Here is a 21,620-nt window from a genome sequence, read left to right as displayed (position 1 = left end):
CTCGAGAGGCTACTCCTTGCTGCAAACTGGATATCTCCCAACTTCTCTCAAAACAGCTCTTTTCAACCCCCTGCTAAAGAAACCTTCTCTTGATCCTGATATTCTCTCTAGTTACCAGCCCATCTCCAATCTCCCTTTTCTTTCAAAAATCACAGAAAAAACTGTTGCCACCCAAATTCACTATCACCTACACTCTCACAGTCTTTATGAAATATTCCAGTCAGGGTTTCGCACTGCACACAGCACAGAGATAGCCCTCGTCAGGGTCACCAATGGTTTGCGGGTGGCCTCTGACCAGGGCTCTCCATTTCTCTTATTACTCTTGGACCTATCAGCCGCCTTCGATACTGTGGACCATTCCATTCTCCTCCACCATTTGCAATGATTCATTGGCATCTCCCACACAGCACTCCAGCGGTTTCAGTCCTACCTGACTGACAGAGCTGAGTATGTGGCTCTGGGGAGAGCCAGGTCAAGGGCCCACACTGTCACCTGTGGAGTACCTCAATGGTCAGTCCTCGGTCCCACACTATTCTCCATGTACATGCTCCCCCTGGGCCACATCATCAGCAAGCATGAAGTTGCCTTTCATTGCTATGCTGATGATACTCAGCTCTATGTCAGGTTGGACCCTACATCGCCCTCACTTTCAGCAACTGCTCTTACAGCCTGCCTAGAGGAGATGGGGCGTGGATGAATGACAATTTTCTTCAGCTTAACAGGAACAAAACCGAAGGTCCGCTCGTTGGTACCCCTCACCATCTTCGGTCCTTTCCTGTGACTGTTTTTTCATTCGCCGGCCCCAGCATTCCCCTCAATTCCTCTGTCACTAACCTCTGGGTATGGTTTCATCCCCACCTGTCATTTGACATCCATATCCAGCACTTCTGCAAAACGGCATTCTTTCATCTCCGGATCATCGCCAAGATCCATCCCTCCCTTTCCCTACCTGATGCTGAGAAATTGGTCCATGCTTTTGTCTCCTCCAGGCTGGACTACTGCAACGCACTCCTCATTGGGATACCTGGCAGGAGCCTGCAGAGACTGCAGTATATTCATAACTGCACTTCCAGATCCTGATGGGGGTGCGGAGATCCACGCACATCATATCCATCCTCAAAAATCTCCACTGGCTACCTGTTAGGTTCAGGATTAAATATAAGATCTGTCTTCTGACCTATCAGTGTGCCCATGGCAGCGCACCGGTGTATCTCAAAGATCTGATCAGTTCCTACAAGCCATCACGCCATCTTTGCTCTGCTGACAGTTACCAACTCCAGCTTTTGAAGGCCAAACTCCGCACTACGGGAGATAGGGCCTTCCAGACGGCTGCACCTCAACTGTGGAATGCTCTTCACAACCATCTGACTGCCACAGTCAGCTGAAACTTTTAAAAAACACTTAAAGACTTGCCTGTTTTTAAAAGCTTTTTCTTAACTGTTTTTTTTCCCCCTTGTACTGTGTTTTATTCTTTGTACTTTTATGATAGCGCCTTGAGATTTGCTTGTCAAATGTAAGGCGCTTTATATATAAAATCTATTATTATTAGCATTGTGTGATTGTAAACTGTACTGTGTTATTTAGAACATAATTAAAATATATACTTGTGCATGCTCAACATTTCTCAGCTCTCAAACAAATCAAACATAGAAACTAACAAATCACACCATGCAAATACTATATTGCATCTTGGGTGCACAAAGTAATGTTCAACCCCTGCGCGGAGCACAGGCAGGACTGTACACCTGTGCACTGCATGCTCCCTGTGCTCTGTCCCTCCACTGCAGAGCAGACAGGACTACACAACGTAACTCTATTAATCTGTATGCCTGTAATACCCTCCTTCCTCACGCTGATGTCGTGATGTCGTCCGCCATCATTTTGTTATCAACTGGCTACATGGAGCACGTACGAAAACATGTCATCAACATTCTCATTTTGATTGCAGGCTGAAAAATTACTGAGGTTGAGAGAATTTCTACCAGTATATCAACAATAAAATATGGCCCATCCCTACATGACATATTTACATGTGCTTGAGTTCAGCGGGTCATATTTTATATGATAGCGACATTATGCGGCATAGTAATGAAGTATGATTCATAAATAAGTATCAATTTATCAAAAAAGTATCATGAGTGGCACAAGCTCGCTCATGGTACAGGGAGTCCCAAACAGGAAGTGCCAAATTTTGAGGCCACAGTGAAACAGAAAATGTCAAGTGTTGAACACTTCCTGGAGCTACAGCAGAGGATATTAACCCTCTGGGGTCTGAGGACATTTTTTTGGACAGTTCACTCGCCTGGCATAAATGTTTTATTATTGCTGTTAACAGCTCTCCCTACATCCCACAATCAAGTTTTATGTCTCTTTTTTCAGGACAACCTGTGCTTTCAGAATATATATGTTTTTGTTGTGTTTTATAAGTGTAATAAAGGTTTACAATCAAAAACAGGCAAGGAAAAAATAAAGCAAAAAATAATTTTCTACACACATTTATTCAAAACACACAGCAAACTATAATACACAACTGTTTTAACACTTTATGAAGGTAATTTGAGGTCTTGTGTGAAAGACTGTACAACAAAAAGGTTCAAACAATAAATACAAATGCACATTTTGAACAATATATACAAACTGGTCTATGCGTTTTGTTGTCCATTGATATGGTAAACAGTGCTTTACGCAGAGAAAGCAACAGAGTTATCCAGTAACATTCACATGCAAACTAGTGGAGCAATCCTGATAGTTACACACTCTTTGTTTGAGCACGTGAGATTGTCATCAGAGGCTCTCTGTTTGCTCCTGCTTTCACTGATCGCTGTGTGTAATGGTGCAGGGCACAGTGAGTATGTACTAATAGTATGTACTCATTGGAGCACCGAGGGGCCTATTCAAACGAGCCAACTAGTAACACATCACTCCTGAAAATGATCTGTGGCTTTTCATGTGAGGTAAATCTGCCCTACGATTGGATTTTGGAAAACCATGTGACGGTGAACCAATTCCGATTGGACACTCACATTGCGTACGTCATCACACAGCTTCTATGAGGAGGCCTTGACAGCTCATTAGGTCAGTCAGTGACTATTTAGTGTGTAAACTGCATGAAGTTTTTTTAGCCATGCTAATGCTCCCCAGAGCCATTTACTGAAAATAAAGTGTGAGGAAACCTAAATGACATGGTGATGACTTTTCAGGCATGTGAGAGGCAAATAAAGAAAAAAGCTTAAAGTGGAAGGGGGTTAAAATGTGAGTAGTTTGGGGGGGGGGGGGGAGTCGGGAGCTTCACCCCCCAGAAGCTGATGTTTTTTTTTTAGCCATGTTAATACTCTCCAGAAGCATTTACTGAAAATAAAGTCTGAAAGATCTAAATGACATGCCATCGCTTGTTCATGTGGGAGACATACACATATTAAAAAGTATCAGAGAGGCAATGCATACTCTGCAGCCGCACATAGCAAATGTGTTTTTCAGACTATAGTGACATCATGAAATGACGTTTTAGTGGCATCCTCTGTGGGTCTTTGGGCAAAACTGCCCAAAGATAGTTGTGTCAAGCTTGTGGCATCATATTCAACAAGACCTGAGGCTGTAATTGCTGCCAAAAGTGCATCAAGCATCAGTGAGCAAACATGTGAATAAGAAATCACATGTACATGTGACTTCTTAGTTTTTTATTTTTGATAAATTTGCAAAAATTACAAAAAAAAAAAAAAAAAAACTTTTTTTAATGTTGTCATTATGGGGTGTTGTGAGTAGAATTTTGAGGCAAAAATGAATGTACTCTGTTTAAGAATAAGGCTGTAACATAACAAAATGTGTAAAAAGTGACGCGCTGTGAATACTTTCCGGATGCACTATATAGACACTTTTTCAGTTTATTCTCTGACTAATATAACATGGTCACCGCACTTACTTTATCTTTTGCATTACCCATTTTAACCAACAAGTATGTCTGCTAGTTTGATTAACTGATAAACATAAACATGATTTAGTTAAATCGTGAATAAAGCTATATAGTGCAACTGAACATCTTGTTGGTCTTCAAGTAACTTGTTCAGTCCAACTAACAGAGTCACTTAGATGACTTGCTGAAGAATAACCTTCTAGATGAGCCATAGCCAGACTTAAGAACTCCACAATGCCTTTTGAAATCTGAAATCTTCTGTGGCCTACCCACACCAATCAATTTTGATTGACAGGAGACAAAAATGAAGTATTTTTGAAGTATTATGTACAACTAGCTCAGAAAAATGAAGAATAACAAGATTTTAATCCCATGGCTTTGTATTATTCATCCTAATTACATTTCATAGACCATTTAAAATTTAAAACTGAAAATCAAAAACACATGTATTTACTTATTATTAATTACCTCTCACTGTCCCCTTGCCTGTGTTTTTGTGGCCCACCAGGGGACCACAGCCTGCACTTTGGGAATAACTGTTCTATTTATCTCCTACCTGGCTGACTGACAACCTTCACTGACAGTCTGAATAAAACTGTTTCTCACCCACAGGTGCAAATCAGCTACTTTGTCAATATTAAAAACAACTGTTGATGTGTCTTTCTAACTTCAATTTGATTTTGATCTACATACTGTAGAGTGTATGAAAAGGACATGAACAGTTTATGAAAAATATGGTCTTGGGCTACATTTGTGCATGTAGAGAGAGAATACTATGAAACTGAATACCTAGTGGTACAAGAAACCGTCAAAATGGCAAGTAAATTATTTGAAAACTGTTGTCCTAGTTACTGTGTCAAAGTGAGACAATGGAGCAGAATGACTTGTTGGATTTGCAATCAATCAATTTAAATTTTTCAATCAATTTTTTTATATAGCGCCAAATCACAACAAACAGTTGCCCCAAGGCGCTTTATATTGTAAGGCAAGGCCATACAATAATTATGTAAAACCCCAACGGTCAAAACGACCCCCTGTGAGCAAGCACTTGGCTACAGTGGGAAGGAAAAACTCCCTTTTAACAGGAAGAAACCTCCAGCAGAACCAGGCTCAGGGAGGGGCAGTCTTCTGCTGGGACTGGTTGGGGCTGAGGGAGAGAACCAGGAAAAAGACATGCTGTGGAGGGGAGCAGAGATCGATCACTAATGATTAAATGCAGAGTGGTGCATACAGAGCAAAAACAGAAAGAAACAGTGCATCATGGGAACCCCCCAGCAGTCTAAGTCTATAGCAGCATAACTAAGGGATGGTTCAGGGTCACCTGATCCAGCCCTAACTATAAGCTTTAGCAAAAAGGAAAGTTTTAAGCCTAATCTTAAAAGTAGAGAGGGTGTCTGTCTCCCTGATCTGAATTGGGAGCTGGTTCCACAGGAGAGGAGCCTGAAAGCTGAAGGCTCTGCCTCCCATTCTACTCTTACAAACCCTAGGAACTACAAGTAAGCCTGCAGTCTGACAGCGAAGCGCTCTATTGGGGTGATATGGTACTACGAGGTCCCTAAGATAAGATGGGACCTGATTATTCAAAACCTTATAAGTAAGAAGAAGAATTTTAAATTCTATTCTAGAATTAACAGGAAGCCAATGAAGAGAGGCCAATATGGGTGAGATATGCTCTCTCCTTCTAGTCCCCGTCAGTAATCTAGCTGCAGCATTTTGAATTAACTGAAGGCTTTTTAGGGAACTTTTAGGACAACCTGATAATAATGAATTACAATAGTCCAGCCTAGAGGAAATAAATGCATGAATTAGTTTTTCAGCATCACTCTGAGACAAGACCTTTCTGATTTTAGAGATATTGCGTAAATGCAAAAAAGCAGTCCTACATATTTGTTTAATATGCGCTTTGAATGACATATCCTGATCAAAAATGACTCCAAGATTTCTCACAGTATTACTAGAGGTCAGGGTAATGCCATCCAGAGTAAGGATCTGGTTAGACACCATGTTTCTAAGATTTGTGGAGCCAAGTACAATAACTTCAGTTTTATCTGAGTTTAAAAGCAGGAAATTAGAGGTCATCCATGTCTTTATGTCTGTAAGACAATCCTGCAGTTTAGCTAATTGGTGTGTGTCCTCTGGCTTCATGGATAGATAAAGCTGGGTATCATCTGCGTAACAATGAAAATTTAAGCAATACCGTCTAATAATACTGCCTAAGGGAAGCATGTATAAAGTGAATAAAATTGGTCCTAGCACAGAACCTTGTGGAACTCCATAATTAACTTTAGTCTGTGAAGAAGATTCCCCATTTACATGAACAAATTGTAATCTATTAGACAAATATGATTCAAACCACCGCAGCGCAGTGCCTTTAATACCTATGGCATGCTCTAATCTCTGTAATAAAATTTTATGGTAAACAGTATCAAAAGCAGCACTGAGGTCTAACAGAACAAGCACAGAGATGAGTCCACTGTCCGAGGCCATAAGAAGATCATTTGTAACCTTCACTAATGCTGTTTCTGTACTATGATGAATTCTAAAACCTGACTGAAACTCTTCAAATAGACCATTCCTCTGCAGATGATCAGTTAGCTGTTTTACAACTACCCTTTCAAGAATTTTTGAGAGAAAAGGAAGGTTGGAGATTGGCCTATAATTAGCTAAGATAGCTGGGTCAAGTGATGGCTTTTTAAGTAATGGTTTAATTACTGCCACCTTAAAAGCCTGTGGTACATAGCCAACTAGCAAAGATAGATTGATCATATTTAAGATCGAAGCATTAAATAATGGTAGGGCTTCCTTGAGCAGCCTGGTAGGAATGGGGTCTAATAAACATGTTGATGGTTTGGATGAAGTAACTAATGAAAATAACTCAGACAGAACAATCGGAGAGAAAGAGTCTAACCAAAAACCGGCATCACTGAAAGCAGCCAAAGATAACGATACGTCTTTGGGATGGTTATGAGTAATTTTTTCTCTAATAGTTAAAATTTTGTTAGCAAAGAAAGTCATGAAGTCATTACTAGTTAAAGTTAATGGAATACTCAGCTCAATAGAGCTCTGACTCTGGAGGCGGCAATAGAGGCCCCTGTCCACATACTTTCATAACCCGCTTACCAATGAAAAACTGTGCACTGCCAAATGATTTGGCATTAGAATAACAAACTTTAATCATCTACCTATCTTTAATGAAATGTACAAATGGCCTGCACAAGTATGAAAAGCTTTTATGGATATTAATTAAATTGTTCCGTGATAAATCTATTTATCAGCAATTAACACTTTTGACTTCATGTTACCACAAGTGCAACAGCCTGTGAGCTGCTACAGTGAAGTGAGTTAAACTATTTACATTTTAACAAAAGGTAAGATGACATTAATCAATTTGATGTTTTAATTTTAAAACTTCATGACACCAACAGAGCAAAGCATAATGATTTATGTTCAACACACCAAAGTAAGTTGTACAAGTGAGCAAAATGGTCATTGATACACAACACAAACAAATGGTTTGAATGATAATATAATTTCAGTAACATAAACTAGTCTGAACAAGATAAAGCGATTTCAGCTTTAGTACTCACACAGCCACAAGTCACCTCTCCTCTGCACTACGTAGTCTCACTCACACAGTCTCTATCTCTGCGCACCAGATTGTGTGGAGGGTGCAAGTGTGCAGATTCCTGTATCTGAGTGTGCACATGTGCACGGCTGGACTCCAAAGTGTATATTTACGCGTGCATGCACATACACGGTGTGTCGTTGTGCCAGTATGCATAAACCCAAGTTGAAAGCAGAACTCATGGTGGCAAAGTAAAAACAGAGGGAATGCCGCCGGCCAATGAGAATGCAGAGTGCGTGCAGGACCCCCTTCATTCGCTCCCTCACTCCCAGCCCGTCATTGGGGCACTGGGGTGAATGGACAGCTATTCTTATTCTAATTCCCCTGTCACTCTGTGGGCCACTGACTGAAAGAGGGTATGGTCTCCAGGCTGGAGGAATGCATCACCCCTTTCTCTGGATACTAAGAGAGAGTGAAGGGAGCAAGCATGGAGACAAGAGGAAGAGAGGATGGTAGGGAATACCAGAAAAAGAACAGAGAAAGAAGAATAACAACAGAAGATAGTTAGACTTTTAGAAGAAGGCAAAAATTGTAACGAGCAGCATTTTCTTTCACCAAAAGAGATCAAATCTAGGTTTGCATCTCAGATGTACCTTCTGACAAATTGTAGCTGACTTTCAGGTCTTCTTTTTAAGAAAACCCTCCTTTATACCACTTCATCAGGAAGCTGAATAACTGGTGATACAAAATGCAAAACATCCACTATGCACAATTTCTTCAATCACAGCCACAGAAGCTTATAACTTCTTCTGGGTTGTCTGGGTGTCTTGGTGGCTTTCCTCACTCTTCTCCTTCTTTTCTCTTCTCAATTTTTGAGAACTGTCTACTCCATACAGATTTACCATAGAGTGACATATTTTTTGTATTTCTTCATAACTGATGTAAATAAAGTTCAAGACATATTCACTGACTTGGAAATGTTCATGTATCCATCTCCTGACTTGTCTGAAGAAAACTGGCAATAAATCTCATTATTTACAGGTATTATACCAATATGTTCCATTACATATGCAACCCACCATCTTGGCTTTTATATTTTTAATTAATTGATATCAAGGTGTAGAGATCTGATTTGAGTTTGAGTTTAAGGAAGACACTTTTAGAAATTTTTATATTGAGAAGCCTGATTTAATTTTTGTATTTGATATGGCATAAATAAATTGAAATGTGTGAAATGTCAAATGGGGCGGAATATTTTTTCAAGGCACTGTATATGGCTGCTTACCATCAATATTTCGGTCACTACAGGTTCACATAATTATGAGCTGGTTTATTTGTTAGTATGACCAAAGCAGATGATCACCTTGCTCTGCCTGACGTTTCTTCTGATGTGGTTGCTCAAGCGGTGGATGGTTTAAATCTTGTTTGTGTGTTGCTCCTTGGGCCAACTTGTGTTGTGATTTGGCACTGTACAAATACATTAAATTGAACTGAATTGATTTTGGGCAGCACGGTGGCTTAGTGGCTATCATTGTTACCTCACATGAAGAAGGTTGTGGGATCACTTCCCACCTTTTCCATTCTGTGTGGAGTTTGAATGTTCTCCCATCACTGTGTGGGTTTCTGACATACTGGAAATTTTAAACTGGCAGTAAGCAGGAGTATGGATGTGTTTGTCTGTTTATTTGTGGCCGTGCGATAGACTGACATCCTGTCGGGGGGTGTACCCCTCCTCTCACCCAATGATCACTGGGTTAGTCTTCAGCTCCCCCATGACCCTTGATTGGAATAAGTGTGTATAGAATATAAATTAATTAATTAAATTTGAACAGGTGTGACATGAAGTCATAGTTTTCTCGTGAACATTTGAAAACATCCATTAATATGTGTGCAGTCTGCACTGGAACGTTTGAGTTTGGGAAGTGACTTTGTTGGATAAGGGGGCATCTTGGGCAGCTCATTGATTAATATGGCATCAACATACTCACTGGCTTATGAATGTAGTCAGTTTTAGAGTCTTTAGAGTCTTGACTCTAAAATACAGTAAAATCATCAGTGTACATATGGTCCCACTCTGGCCAGAGTGGGACCATATGTTCAGTGTCAGTGTTAATTTAACACTGGTGATTTTACTGTGCACCTTGTGTTGTGTGGGCTGCCAGAAGAGGAGGTACTGCTGGCCCACCACCAGAGGGCGCCCTGCCTGAAGTGCGGGCTTCAGGCACGAGAGGGCGCTGCCGCCTCCAGGAACTGCCGAGGTGACAGCTGTCACCCATCAACCATGACAGCTGTCACTGATCATCTACATTACACCAGGAATAAAAGCAGGAAGACACCTCCACCACATCGCCGAGATATCAACTTCATTGAGAGGTAATATCCTCAGCCGTTTGTGTGGTACAATATATTCTGTATATTGTGAGTGTTTGCAGGAGTACCGGTCCCTCTGTCGGTGGAAGCTGAGTGAGTGCTGGACGGCACTCTTTTCCCCTGAGGAATCACTGCGGTACTCTGCAAGATATTGAGTGAGAGGTGGAGGTGGAATTCCCACCATAATTGTTACTGGGTGTACATACACCCACACTTGACTGTCTTTGCTTTCTGCCAGCAGTACCAGATCCGACACGCCGAGACGGTGGCCACCTGGGGACTTCGGGACTTGGCAGCTCCAGTATCCCTCGGGTTCGGTGGCGGTGGAAATCGTGTGGTTCCGGTTCGTCTCCAGACGGGCGTCTCCTATCGTCGAGCCTGCTCACACGACACCTTTATTGATTGACTTATATTCATTCTGTAATCTGCTGTGTTTGGTTGTGGCATTCACAACAGTAAAGTGTTCTAATTTAACTCCTTCTATTGTCCGTTCATTTACGCCCCCTGTTGTGGGTCCGTGTCACTACACTTTCCCAACACCTTGTTGCTGCCATGACAACTTGATTCCTTAATCAAGAGCCATAACTCTGGTAAAATGGGCCCAACTCGAACAATATGATAATATGTGTATTACTAACCTATAACAAGGACTTGTAACAAGTTTCACGAAATTCCTCCTGAAAGTGTGAAAGGAGTTGAATTCAGGACGCTAGTACCCTTTCTGGGACGGATGGACAAAGACAGACAGACAGACGGATGGAAAATGCCACAACATAATTCCCCTTTGGGCCTTTGGCTAGCGGGGGATAACACCTAATTGGTGATATCATTATCAGTTTATTTTTGTGGCATACTATCCAACAGACAGACACAAAGGTTGGCTGTACAGAATGCAAACATATTTACTGCCACAAATTTGCTGTCGATACAAGTTGAAAAATTTCCTCCTCTGATAAAAGTATTCCATGGTGTAATAATTTGTATTCTGCACTCTAAATTCAGCAATCCTTGTTCAAAATTTGGTGAAGTCTACATTTACAGTCTTCTTTTGTTTGAGTTAACACAGAATGCACCCTGAACCTTTTGCACATAGATGACAATTGTAGCCTTTGTTTCTGAAATCTCAAACTGTCACACAGCAAAAAACTTCCTTTGTTCAGCTTTACATTAGAAGTGTAATAAATATGGAATCCAACCTGTCTCACAATGCCTCACAAAGGTCACTCCATCGAAGCATGTCATAATTTTAGAAACAAATGTGATAGCAAAAGGTGCCAAATACCCCCAGAGAAAATGTTGTTTGGATAATTAGAACTTTTGTTTGTCACACATGTTGAAAAAGCCATGAACATTGAAGGCACTTTTCCACTGCAAATGTAACTAGAAGCTACAACCTCGGAATCATAACCATACCCTATTGAGACAGTTGCCAGGTGTGTTTGTGGTTTTGGTTTACTTTTCCACTAGCTTCAGCATGAAGTGCAGCACGGTGGCTTAGTGGTTAGCACTGTTGCCTCACAGCAAGAAACTCATGGGATCAATTCCCACCTGTGGCCTTTCTGTGTGGAGTTTGCATGTTTTCCCCGTGTTTGCGTGAGTTCCCTCCAGGTGCTCTGGTTTCCTCCCACATCCAAAGACATGTAGGTTAGGTGGATTGAAACTTTAAAAATGGTCCAGGTCTCCCTTGTAAAAGAGATCTCAATCTCAATGTGACTAACCTGGTTAAAGAAAGATTAAATTAAAAGTACATCACACCTGGTTCACTGTGTACGCTGTTCAGCCTCATGGTAACACTGATGTTCCCTTATTTTTGCAAATGCCTCATCATTTCTTTTTATTCTTTACAGCTCATGCTGCATGTGCAGTTGTAGAGACAATGGTTTTGTGTGTGTGTGTGTGAGTGTCAATGAGTGATACTGTATTTGCCTCAGGCTGTTTAACACATTCCATTTCATGCAGTGTTACCGTCTAACAAGATTACATTATGGGCTGTTGGTCATCAGATCAACGCATTTTTATACGAAGCAGGATTTGCACGAACGCCAGATCAAATCAAGGACCGGTGGACGACATGCATCGCTGTTTAGATGGGGATATTCCAAATGATACCAATGACCATGTATACAGGAGTAACTCTGTCTGCTTAAGCATGTAAACGGGTTATTCCTAATTATTCAGAAACCAGAATATTGACCTTAACCCGAATATTAACGGCATGTAAACGTAGTCACTGTTTTCTGACTTTTTATGGTGGAAATAGATGACAGTAATCAGCACTCTGTGAAGTTTACACAGTGGAGCCAAAAGGAGTGTGACTAATAATTTACAGCCACTTAGCAATCAGCAGTGCAATAGGTGGTGGGGGAAACAAATCAATTCTTAAGGTGCCCTGACACTTGCACGACTTTTATCCACGCACTTGCACTCGTGGTCGTGACGATGCCACCCGCTGTGTTCCCAGCTGGACGCTGTGCTTTGTTCCACTGGCTGGTACGCGTTGTGTGCTGGACACTGCGTATATAAAATAATTATTTTGTAGTGGATTCATCATTTTCTTTCCAACTTAGCTGTTAAAAATGCCTCTAATCGCTTCTGGAACCACAGAGGAGTGCTCCAGCTGCTGCTTTTCTCGCTCATGCGTGCTGAACAAGACGGAGAAAGCATTTGGAGCTGTCTAAAAAGGTAATTATTTGTCATGTTTACATTGTCATGGCTTGGTAAAACAGTTGCATGTTCTTTCCTTCTTGTGTGCAGCTGTAAAAGTATATTTATGAAAGATTTAACATCTTGTTATAATCGCTCAGACAAGCTGCGCTCTGATGCGGTGTACTGACGCGACCACTCGCGCTGTTCACTTCTTCTTTACTCAACTTGCTGAGCTGCACATAGTGTTGGCGAATAGATCGCGCAACGTTCACTACCACTTCACGTTTGTTGCACGACATTTATACGTGAAAGATTTTTTTGAACATTTCGAAATTCTCATTGTGCAATTGCATGCGCCGGCGCCCCTCTCACTTTCAGTCTACAACTGTTAACAACGAGTTTACTCTCCTTCACGACAGAGTGCGTGCAGCAAAGTCGTCAGGGGGCCTTAAGATGCTTTGCAATGGAGATGTTGGACAATACATACATGTATTATTAAGATCCTGTTGTCTTACTTACAACATGTACATGTTCAATAAAGACCCTCTTTCAAGCAATCAATCATAAACAATATTTACATTTATGAGCTTTTAACAAGAGCGTAAGTTAACTTTGAGTTAGCGGAAGTTAGCATGCACGCTGATGTCCACAAAATGTCTTGTAAATCACTCCAGAGGTGTGATCAGGTTACAAAAACAGCGTTTTCAGTTTTATAAGTTGATTTCTCGGTAGCTTTTACAGAATATATGAGAAACATTATATAAACACAAAAATGAAGCGGTTTAACAGAGATCTGCCACTGATGTCACGGTGCCACTCTACTCTGAGTGGCTGTCACCCCCGCCACCCAAAATAAATAACTAAATAAAACGGAGCAGAATAAAACAGAATGTGACTTTTTAAACCTCTTAAACTAGATCAAGGTTAGCCATCTTTGAACTTGTCCAAGGTCTGTATTCCAAGAATGTACCCTGTGTGTTGGGAAAGTGTAGTGACACGGACCCACAAAAGGGGGCGCAAATGAACGGACAATAGAGGGAGTTAAATTTGAACACTTTACTGTTGTGAATGTCACAACCACACACAGCAGATTATAGAATAAATACAAGTCAATGGATAAAGGTGTCGTGTGGGCAGGCTCGACGATAGGAGACATCCGTCTGGAGATGAACCGGAACCACACGATTTCCACCGCCACCGAACCCGAAGAATACTGGAGCCGCCAGGTCCCGAATTCCCCAGGTGGCCACCGTCTCAGCGTGTCGGATCTGGTACTGCTGGCGAAGAGCAAAGACAGTCAAGTGTGGGTGTGTGTACACCCCGTAACAACAACGGTGGGAATTCCACCTCCACCTCTAACACACACTCGTGCAGCGTCTGAGTACCACTTATCTGGTGGGACGTAGAACGAAACAGTCGCGGCCCACACCGGTCCTCTGGGTAGACAGCTGCAACAAAGTAGCTCTTGAAATCAATTAGTACAATACGCAGGCAGAGAAAGATACCTCCAAGAAGTACGATATTTCGGCGACGTGGTGGAGGTGTCATCCTGCTTTTATCCGGGGTGAAGTGCAGATGATCGGTGACAGCTGTCATAGTTGATGAGTGACAGCTGTCACCTCGGCTGTTCCTGTAAGGCGGCAGCGCCCCCTCGTGCCTGAAGCCCGCACTTCAGGCAGGGCGCCCTCTGGTGGTGGGCCAGCAGTACCTCCTCTTCTGGCGGCCCACACAACACTGTGAATTTGAAGACTCTGGCAGTAATAGAACTGGATTTATGCTGAGCACAGACATATGGACAGATGAACAGTTGGACGCAAAGTCGTCACAATACCCGATGGCCATATTTGATAGCCTCTGGTAAAAATGAATTTTATAATCATTAATTGGAGGGGGAGGAAAGCAGGGAGCCTGCCACTGTTAACGAGTACTTTCCACTTTCTTATGTAAATTTGTATTTCAACTTTTATTTACTGAAGTACATTTTCGATATGGCTTAATTACAGCCACTCTGTTTCAAATCTTGGGGGTCAGACAGTGTGGAGCAGCTGCAGGTGCTGAAAGCCGCACTGCTATATTTTGGACTATTATGAGAAGACACACAACAAAGTCTGTCTAGATTTACACAGTTTTTACACAAAATAGATTTATTACGATTCAAAACATTCAAAAATCGACTCTTAAAATAATGTCTCCATTTTGTTTGTTTCTCCTCACTGCCATGAACTCACTCAACAACGTTTCAGTGAGTTGCTTCTAGGGCTGTGCAATTAACCGAATTTCGATTGCGATATCGATATTTGTATCAAACGATCTCCAAACTCGTATAATTGAGTGAAACATCATGATGGAGCAAACCCACTCAGTCTGAAATCTCCCACTTTTTGGATATATGCGAAGTCCCAGTTTGCCCAACGGAGTTTAGTTCTGCAGCTTTATCGAGGTGAGAATAATGTAAAAATAAAACGTGACGTTTACTGAACTGCTGTGAAGGTTTAATGATCGGTTAACATTAGCTTAGCCTTTTAGCACAGTTGATCTCAGTGAACGCTTTAATTTGTAAATGGTTCAGTCTTTTTTTTATTTTTTACCAAATAAAGCTACAGCTTTTTTCAGACACCACAAAAGCTTAACTTTAAATAACTTATTTTTTCGGGTGTTGTTTTTCCATAATTTTTCCCTGTTTTTTTTTCCTTTTTTATATATAAACTGTTTAGTGTTTCTTTATATTTAAAGAAATATTTTTATTTGTCTTAATCAGGAAAATCTGCTGTGCAGACAACCAAACTTCCATTGATGAGCTGAACACCACGTCCAGTTGAAAGAAAACATCTCTGCTCTTCAAAATAGGACAAAAGTGTCTTCAGCAACACCACCAGAGTTCAAAGCTGCAGAAGAGACCTTCATCTGGTCCTGAGAATTCAGCATAAGATCACCTGCTTCTAAATAAAAGGCTCTTTCAACAGCAACTATTTTATTATTTTTAAAAAAAGCTGTTTCATTGTATACGAGGTCTGTGATGAAAAAAGCGGTCCTTTTTATTTTTTCAAAAAATAAATGGATTTAATTCATATGTTTTTATGTCAGACATGCTTGAACCCTCGTGCGCATGCGTGAGTTTCTTCACGCGTGTCGGTGACGTCATTCGCCTGTGGGCAGGCCTTGAGTGAGGAGTGCTCCACCCCGCCCGTCGGAATCTCTTTGTCTGAATAGCCGCTGCGGACGGCGCGCGTTGCTTTATCAACATTTTTTCTGGACCTGTGAGGGATATCCGAGTGGACACTATTGGAGAAATTAAGCTGGTTTTCGGTGAAAAGTTTGACGGCTGATGAGAGATTATGGGGTGTTTCTGTCGCTGTAAGGACTTCCCATGGAGCGGGACGTCGCGCAGGGTTTCCAGGCGCCGTCGTCGGCCTGTTTCGACCTGAAAACATTCTAATTTAAGGCTTAATTCACCCAGGATGTCGTGAGAGAACAGAGAAGATTCAGAAAGGCCGGCATGAGGACTTTATGAGGACATTCCACTGTTTAAGGACATTTTGTAATGAAAGACATGCACGCAAATTCGCCGAGTCGTTTCCGTGACGACTCGGCAAATCTGTGTGCGCTGCAACAGGAAAAACACCTCCGTGTTGAAAACCATTTGTAAAATTCAGGCAGCTTTTGATGGCTTTCAACAAGTGAGTAACTGTGAAATTGTTTAACAGCTTGGGCATGTTCCAACTTCAATCAATCAATCAATTTTTTTTTTATATAACTTGCCCGTTAAGGTTTCCAACGGAGGTGTTTTTCCTGTCGCGACCCCCCGCAGTTGGGTCCAGCCCGACATGCGACTCTGCCCGCACGTTCTTTCATTACAAAATGTCCGTTAACAATGGAATGTCCGAATAAACTCCTCATGCCGACTTCTTCTGCAAGTTCTCTGTTCTCTGACGACTTCCTGAGTCAACAGAGCCTGAAATGTGGAAGTTTTCAACTTGAAACGGCGATACGCTGACGCCTCGAAGCGCAGATCGCCGTCAGGCGCCGTGGGCCGTCCTTAAAGTGACACTACCAGACCAAAATCTCTCATCAACCGTTAAAATTTTTACTGAAAACCAGCTGAATTTATCGAATGGTGTCCACTCAGTTGTGCCTTACAGTTTTGAAAAAATTTTGATCAAACAAAGCAGGAGTCTCTGAGCCATTCATAAACAATGAAAAAACGAGGAGAGGGTAGGCGACTCCTCACTCAAAGACTGCCCACAGGCGAATGACGTAACCGACAGGTGTGAAAAAACTCTCGCATGGCCACGAGGGTTCAAGCATGTCTGATGTAATCACACGTGATTCAAATCCATATGGTTTTTGAAAAAAATAATAAGGTCCATTACTTTTATCACAGACCTCGTATTTTAACAATAAATGAACGGATAAATTTTTCCAAAAGGAGATAAGGAGACGTGGTCAAGGGAATGATGACAAAAACACAAACTAATGAACATAAATTGAAACAAAAACAATGCAGCCGCACTATGTCCTAGTAGCACAAGTCAGGGAGATGCCCAAAGACACTGACCAACTGGTCAGTGACAACAGGGAAGGGAACAGAAAAATAATATATAATATGATATTTTTAACATTTATTTTATTCATTTTATGTTTTATACAGGTAAGGTACAGTACATTTTCAATTTGGAGGTTTTGCACACATTGTCTATAACAATTTTTTTTTAGAGTGAGAGAAATGCTGAATAAATGCATTGTGTAACTAAAAAAATAATCGTTTGAATAATCGTGATTTCAGTATTTACCTAAATAATCGTGATACTGATTTTTTCCATAATCGAGCAACCATACGAGGTCTGTTAGAAAAGTAACGGACCTTTAAATTTTTTGCAAAAACTATATTGAATTGAATCGTGTGTGATTGCATCAGCCAAGCTTGAACCTTCATGCGCATGCGTGAGTTTTTTCACGCCTGTCGGTTGTGTCATTCACCTGTGAGCACGCCTTGTGGGAGGAGTGGTCCAGCCCCCTCGTCGGATTTTCATTGTCAGGAAATTTGCTGATCGACTGCCGCTTTGCTTCATCAAAATTTTTTCAGAAAGTGTGAGAGACAGCCAAGTGGAAACCATTTGGAAAATTCAGATGGCTTTCAGTGAAGCTCTTATGGGGATCACACAGATTAAGGACAATTACAACTGGATTAAAGACGGCCCCAAGCTGCGGATTGCGCGCCGTGCACCGAGCGGCGATCGACAGGCTCAAACGACCAGATCATTTCCAAAGTGAACGCTTTGTTGATCCGGGACGTCATCTGACTACCAGAGAAATGGCAAGACAACTGGACATAGCACTTTTGCGGCACATTCCACTGTTACAGGAGTTTTTGTAATCAAATCAAATCAAATCAATTTTATTTATACAGCGCCAAATCACAACAAACAGTTGCCCCAAGGCGCTTTATATTGTAAGGCAAGGCCATACAATAATTACGGAAAAACCCCAACGGTCAAAACGACCCCCTGTGAGCAAGCACTTGGCAACAGTGGGAAGGAAAAACTCCCTTTTAACAGGAAGAAACCTCCAGCAGAACCAGGCTCAGGGAGGGGCAGTCTTCTGCTGGGACTGGTTGGGGCTGAGGGAGAGAACCAGTAATGGAAAGAGGAGCGGAGAAATTCACCACGGAGCCGCTCATGGCACGGGACAAAAGCACCTCCGTGTTGGTCTCACAGGACAAGCCCTAACATGCCCAGCTCTTGCACCATTCGGAAAATTCAGACGGCTTTCGGTGGCTTTTCAGTCGTGTGACTATCCGAGAAATTGTGGACGAGCTGGACAAGCCACAACATGTCCTGTGAAGCTTCATCATGGCGTTGCTTTTTGTTCTGTGCCCTGCGCCTCCGTCCCGACGCGCGAATTCCTCCGCACGTCTTTTCATGCCGAAAAAGTGCTGATGTCAAACTCTTCTGCCATTTCTGTGGTTGTCAGACGACGTCCCGGATCAACAAAGTGTTTACTTTGGAAATGAACGGCACATTCCACTGTTACAGGAGTTTTTCGGCATGAAAAGACGTGCGGAGGAATTCGCGCGTCGGGACGGTGCGCGGCGCGCCATCCGCCACCGTGGGCCGTCTTTAATCCAGTTGTAATTGTCCTTAATCTGTGTGATCCCCATAAGATCTTCACCGAAAGCCATCTGAATTTTCCAAATGGTTTCCACTTGGCTGTCTCTCACACTTTCTGAAAAAATTTGGATGAAGCAAAGCGGCAGTCGATCAGCAAATTTCCTAACAATGAAAATCCGACGAGGGGGCTGGACCACTCCTCCCACAAGGCGTGCTCACAGGCGAATGACGCAACCGACAGGCGCGAAAAAACTCACGCATGCGTATGAAGGTTCAAGCTTGGCTGATGCAATCACACATGATTCAAATCCATATAGTTTTTGCAAAAAATTAAAAAGGTCCGTTACTTTTCTAACGGACCTCGTAGTTGCTTCTCTCTCTGTCTCGTGCTTTGGAAAAATAAATGGAATTGGTTTACTTTTTTACTTCCAAATATGGAACCTAAAAGCCAAAGCGTACCGATCCACATGTGTTGAATCACTGTCACCATATGAAGACAGACCACGCTGCATCTGAGTTGGCACAGACAACCTGACCAACTTAATACCATATTGACATTTTATACGAATTGGTAAAAGATTTCACAGATGGTTCACCAAACAGAGATGTTGCCCACTGTTGTGTCCCCTCTAGTTTCCACAAAATTTTTAATCTGTACAGAGTGATGGTTAATCACATGTTGTAATTTGCACAAAAATAAAAAAACTTAAAATTTATGAAATATTGAAGGCTGTCTGGCATGACACTTCATGTGACTATTTAAGAAAACAATCAAAACATAAACAACGTGCTACAGAGTAAATTCATCCAAATGACAAGTTCAAAAATATTTTCCATTTACACTCTGTCTCATGTTATTAAAGTGTTTGACGCAGCTCTCTGCTGCTCAGATAAATGACACTATATGTAATTTTTTTTAACACAGCAGCAAATGCTATATCCAGCCAATATTATTGTGTTTGTAACATTTTGATCATTATTCATGACCTATCTATAACAACAATTTACGTGAAATATAACACAAAATGATGAAATAAGAAATTCCCACCATATGTAACTTTAACTTAAATTGTTGTGGCTTTTACAATAGATTAAAAAACATTTACAAACCTCAAATTATTTATTTAATTTTATTCTGCTTGACTTAACAAATGTCTACCCTTCTTAGGTACAATACTGGGCTATAATTTAAATCCATGATTTAGAAAAATATGGAACAATGAATGGTTCACATGACAGAAATATCTTTAATGCAACAGTTTACTGACTTGGCACTCAAACATTGCACATATTTGTATCCAAGGCCAAAAAACATCTTTTCTGCAAACACAGAACACATAAAATATACTTAATGCTCCAGAAGCATGTAAGGTATGCAGGTATTTTCAAAGGGCAAAAAGTCAGACTGTACCCTTCCCGAGACATTGAGCAATGACTTTGACATGAACATACACAATCACTCACAGAAAAGATAAGACAAGCCCACATAACTCCTGTGTAGCAGCCAGACAAAGCCAAGGAATCTCAAAACCCTAGTCCAAACAATCCTAAAACTCCCACATCCTTGAACACAATAACACAATAAGCCTGGCTGTGTGTGTATCTGCAGGCACATGCATGAGTTTGTGTACACAACATGTGAACAACTACAGAATGAGAAACTGGATACACTGCAGCGTGAGACAGGGCTGAGGTACTGTACAATAGAGATGGGATCAGATCATTCAGATGAGCTCATGGAGGAAGTATTCTTTCTCTACACAGGCAGGTGACCCAATATAACAAGGTGCTGCTACTGCCTACGCTGTTACAATGGAAAAAGCAAAGAGCAGCAACAATGAGAACAGAAAGCAATAAAATAGACGGATGACAGAACTCACCATCAGTAAAAAATAGATGTATCAACAACTGTAAATCAAACTAACAAAGAGAAGCAAAATAAAAGAAAGAGTAGTCTGGAAATTTAGGTTGCCAATAAGAGAGAAATGACATCCAGTAATGGAAAAATAACAGTTGTTACATGCAGTATAAAAGTTGCAATACAATGCTGTACTTAAGAAGAAAGATACCCAACTAAAAGTTCATATTTCATTTTATGACAAAAATAAAAAATAAAAAATTTAGTCATACGCTACATCACAATGTGCAATCTTGAGGATACATCACAAATATTTTTTTTAATCTATGTTGCTTATAGCGTATGGGCTGGTTTTTGTGAAACTAAATACCAGCCCATATACATTCATTAATTTTCTAAAGCAGCTTATGCCAATAAAGGATTCCTGTGCAGTAGGTGGCAGTATGCAATGAATGTCAGTTAACTACAACAATAAGGGTTCAAAACATTTTGAATTCGTGTTTCAAGTCAGGGATCAGACACATCCATGAAATATTACATAGGCAACGCAAAGTTGGTTTTGGGATTGATCTGTTCCATCAAAGATCACCACAAACTAATCATTTCATCCTCATAATGTTCTCTTCTTAATATGGAGAGTTATAAAATGACTAGTGCATTGCCCTTGGGGATCCACGGGCTCTAGATTGGGTAATGTTTATAAAATAGGTAGCTGACATTTTGGGTGGTAAAAAATTAGTATAAGTTTATATAAAGAGTTGGGATGGCGTGTGAGTCCACAATGCTTTTAGAATCTAAGACCTCAGCAGTTTTTAGAAGAAGACCTCAAACTTTTTATTTCCTGTTATAATTAATCTTAATGTATTTATAAATTGTTTAGGTTCTTATCATATACGCACTATTATTATTATCATTATTATTATTATAAGTATGACATTACTGTGGTTGGGCTGATTCACAACAACGATGAGATGGCCTACAGAGAGGAGGTCCTGAACCTCACTACTTGGTGCTCCCTAAATAACCTGGCACTTAACTCCTCAAACACAAAGGAGTTGGTGCTAGATTTTAGGCGGAAGAGGGAGGACCCCCCCCCCCCCCCCATTCAGGGAGACATCGTAGAAAGGGTCAGTTCCTGGGAACATACATTTCTCAGGACCTTAC

General features: G+C 41.2%; 1 protein-coding gene across 3 annotated transcripts in view; it reads right to left on the bottom strand.

Annotated features, from left to right (window-relative positions):
• Positions 1-21,620, bottom strand: part of lamb2l (laminin, beta 2-like) — a 236,893-nt gene that overhangs the window by 194,534 nt on the left and 20,739 nt on the right. Inside the window, exon 1 of one of the 3 annotated variants that reach the window (XM_034172152.1) lies at positions 7,498-7,621. The exons of the other annotated variants lie outside the window; for them this stretch is intronic. The gene's annotated coding sequence lies outside the window, so the exon portion shown is untranslated. Of the gene's footprint in view, positions 1-7,497; positions 7,622-21,620 lie in introns of those variants that run through there. 3 annotated transcript variants of the gene reach the window in all.

This window comes from Thalassophryne amazonica, chromosome 6 (assembly GCF_902500255.1).
Source record: "Thalassophryne amazonica chromosome 6, fThaAma1.1, whole genome shotgun sequence".
Lineage (NCBI taxonomy): Eukaryota > Metazoa > Chordata > Actinopteri > Batrachoidiformes > Batrachoididae > Thalassophryne > Thalassophryne amazonica.
The sequence above is the reverse complement of the archived record's forward strand: the minus strand, read 5'-3'. Positions and strand labels throughout refer to the sequence as shown.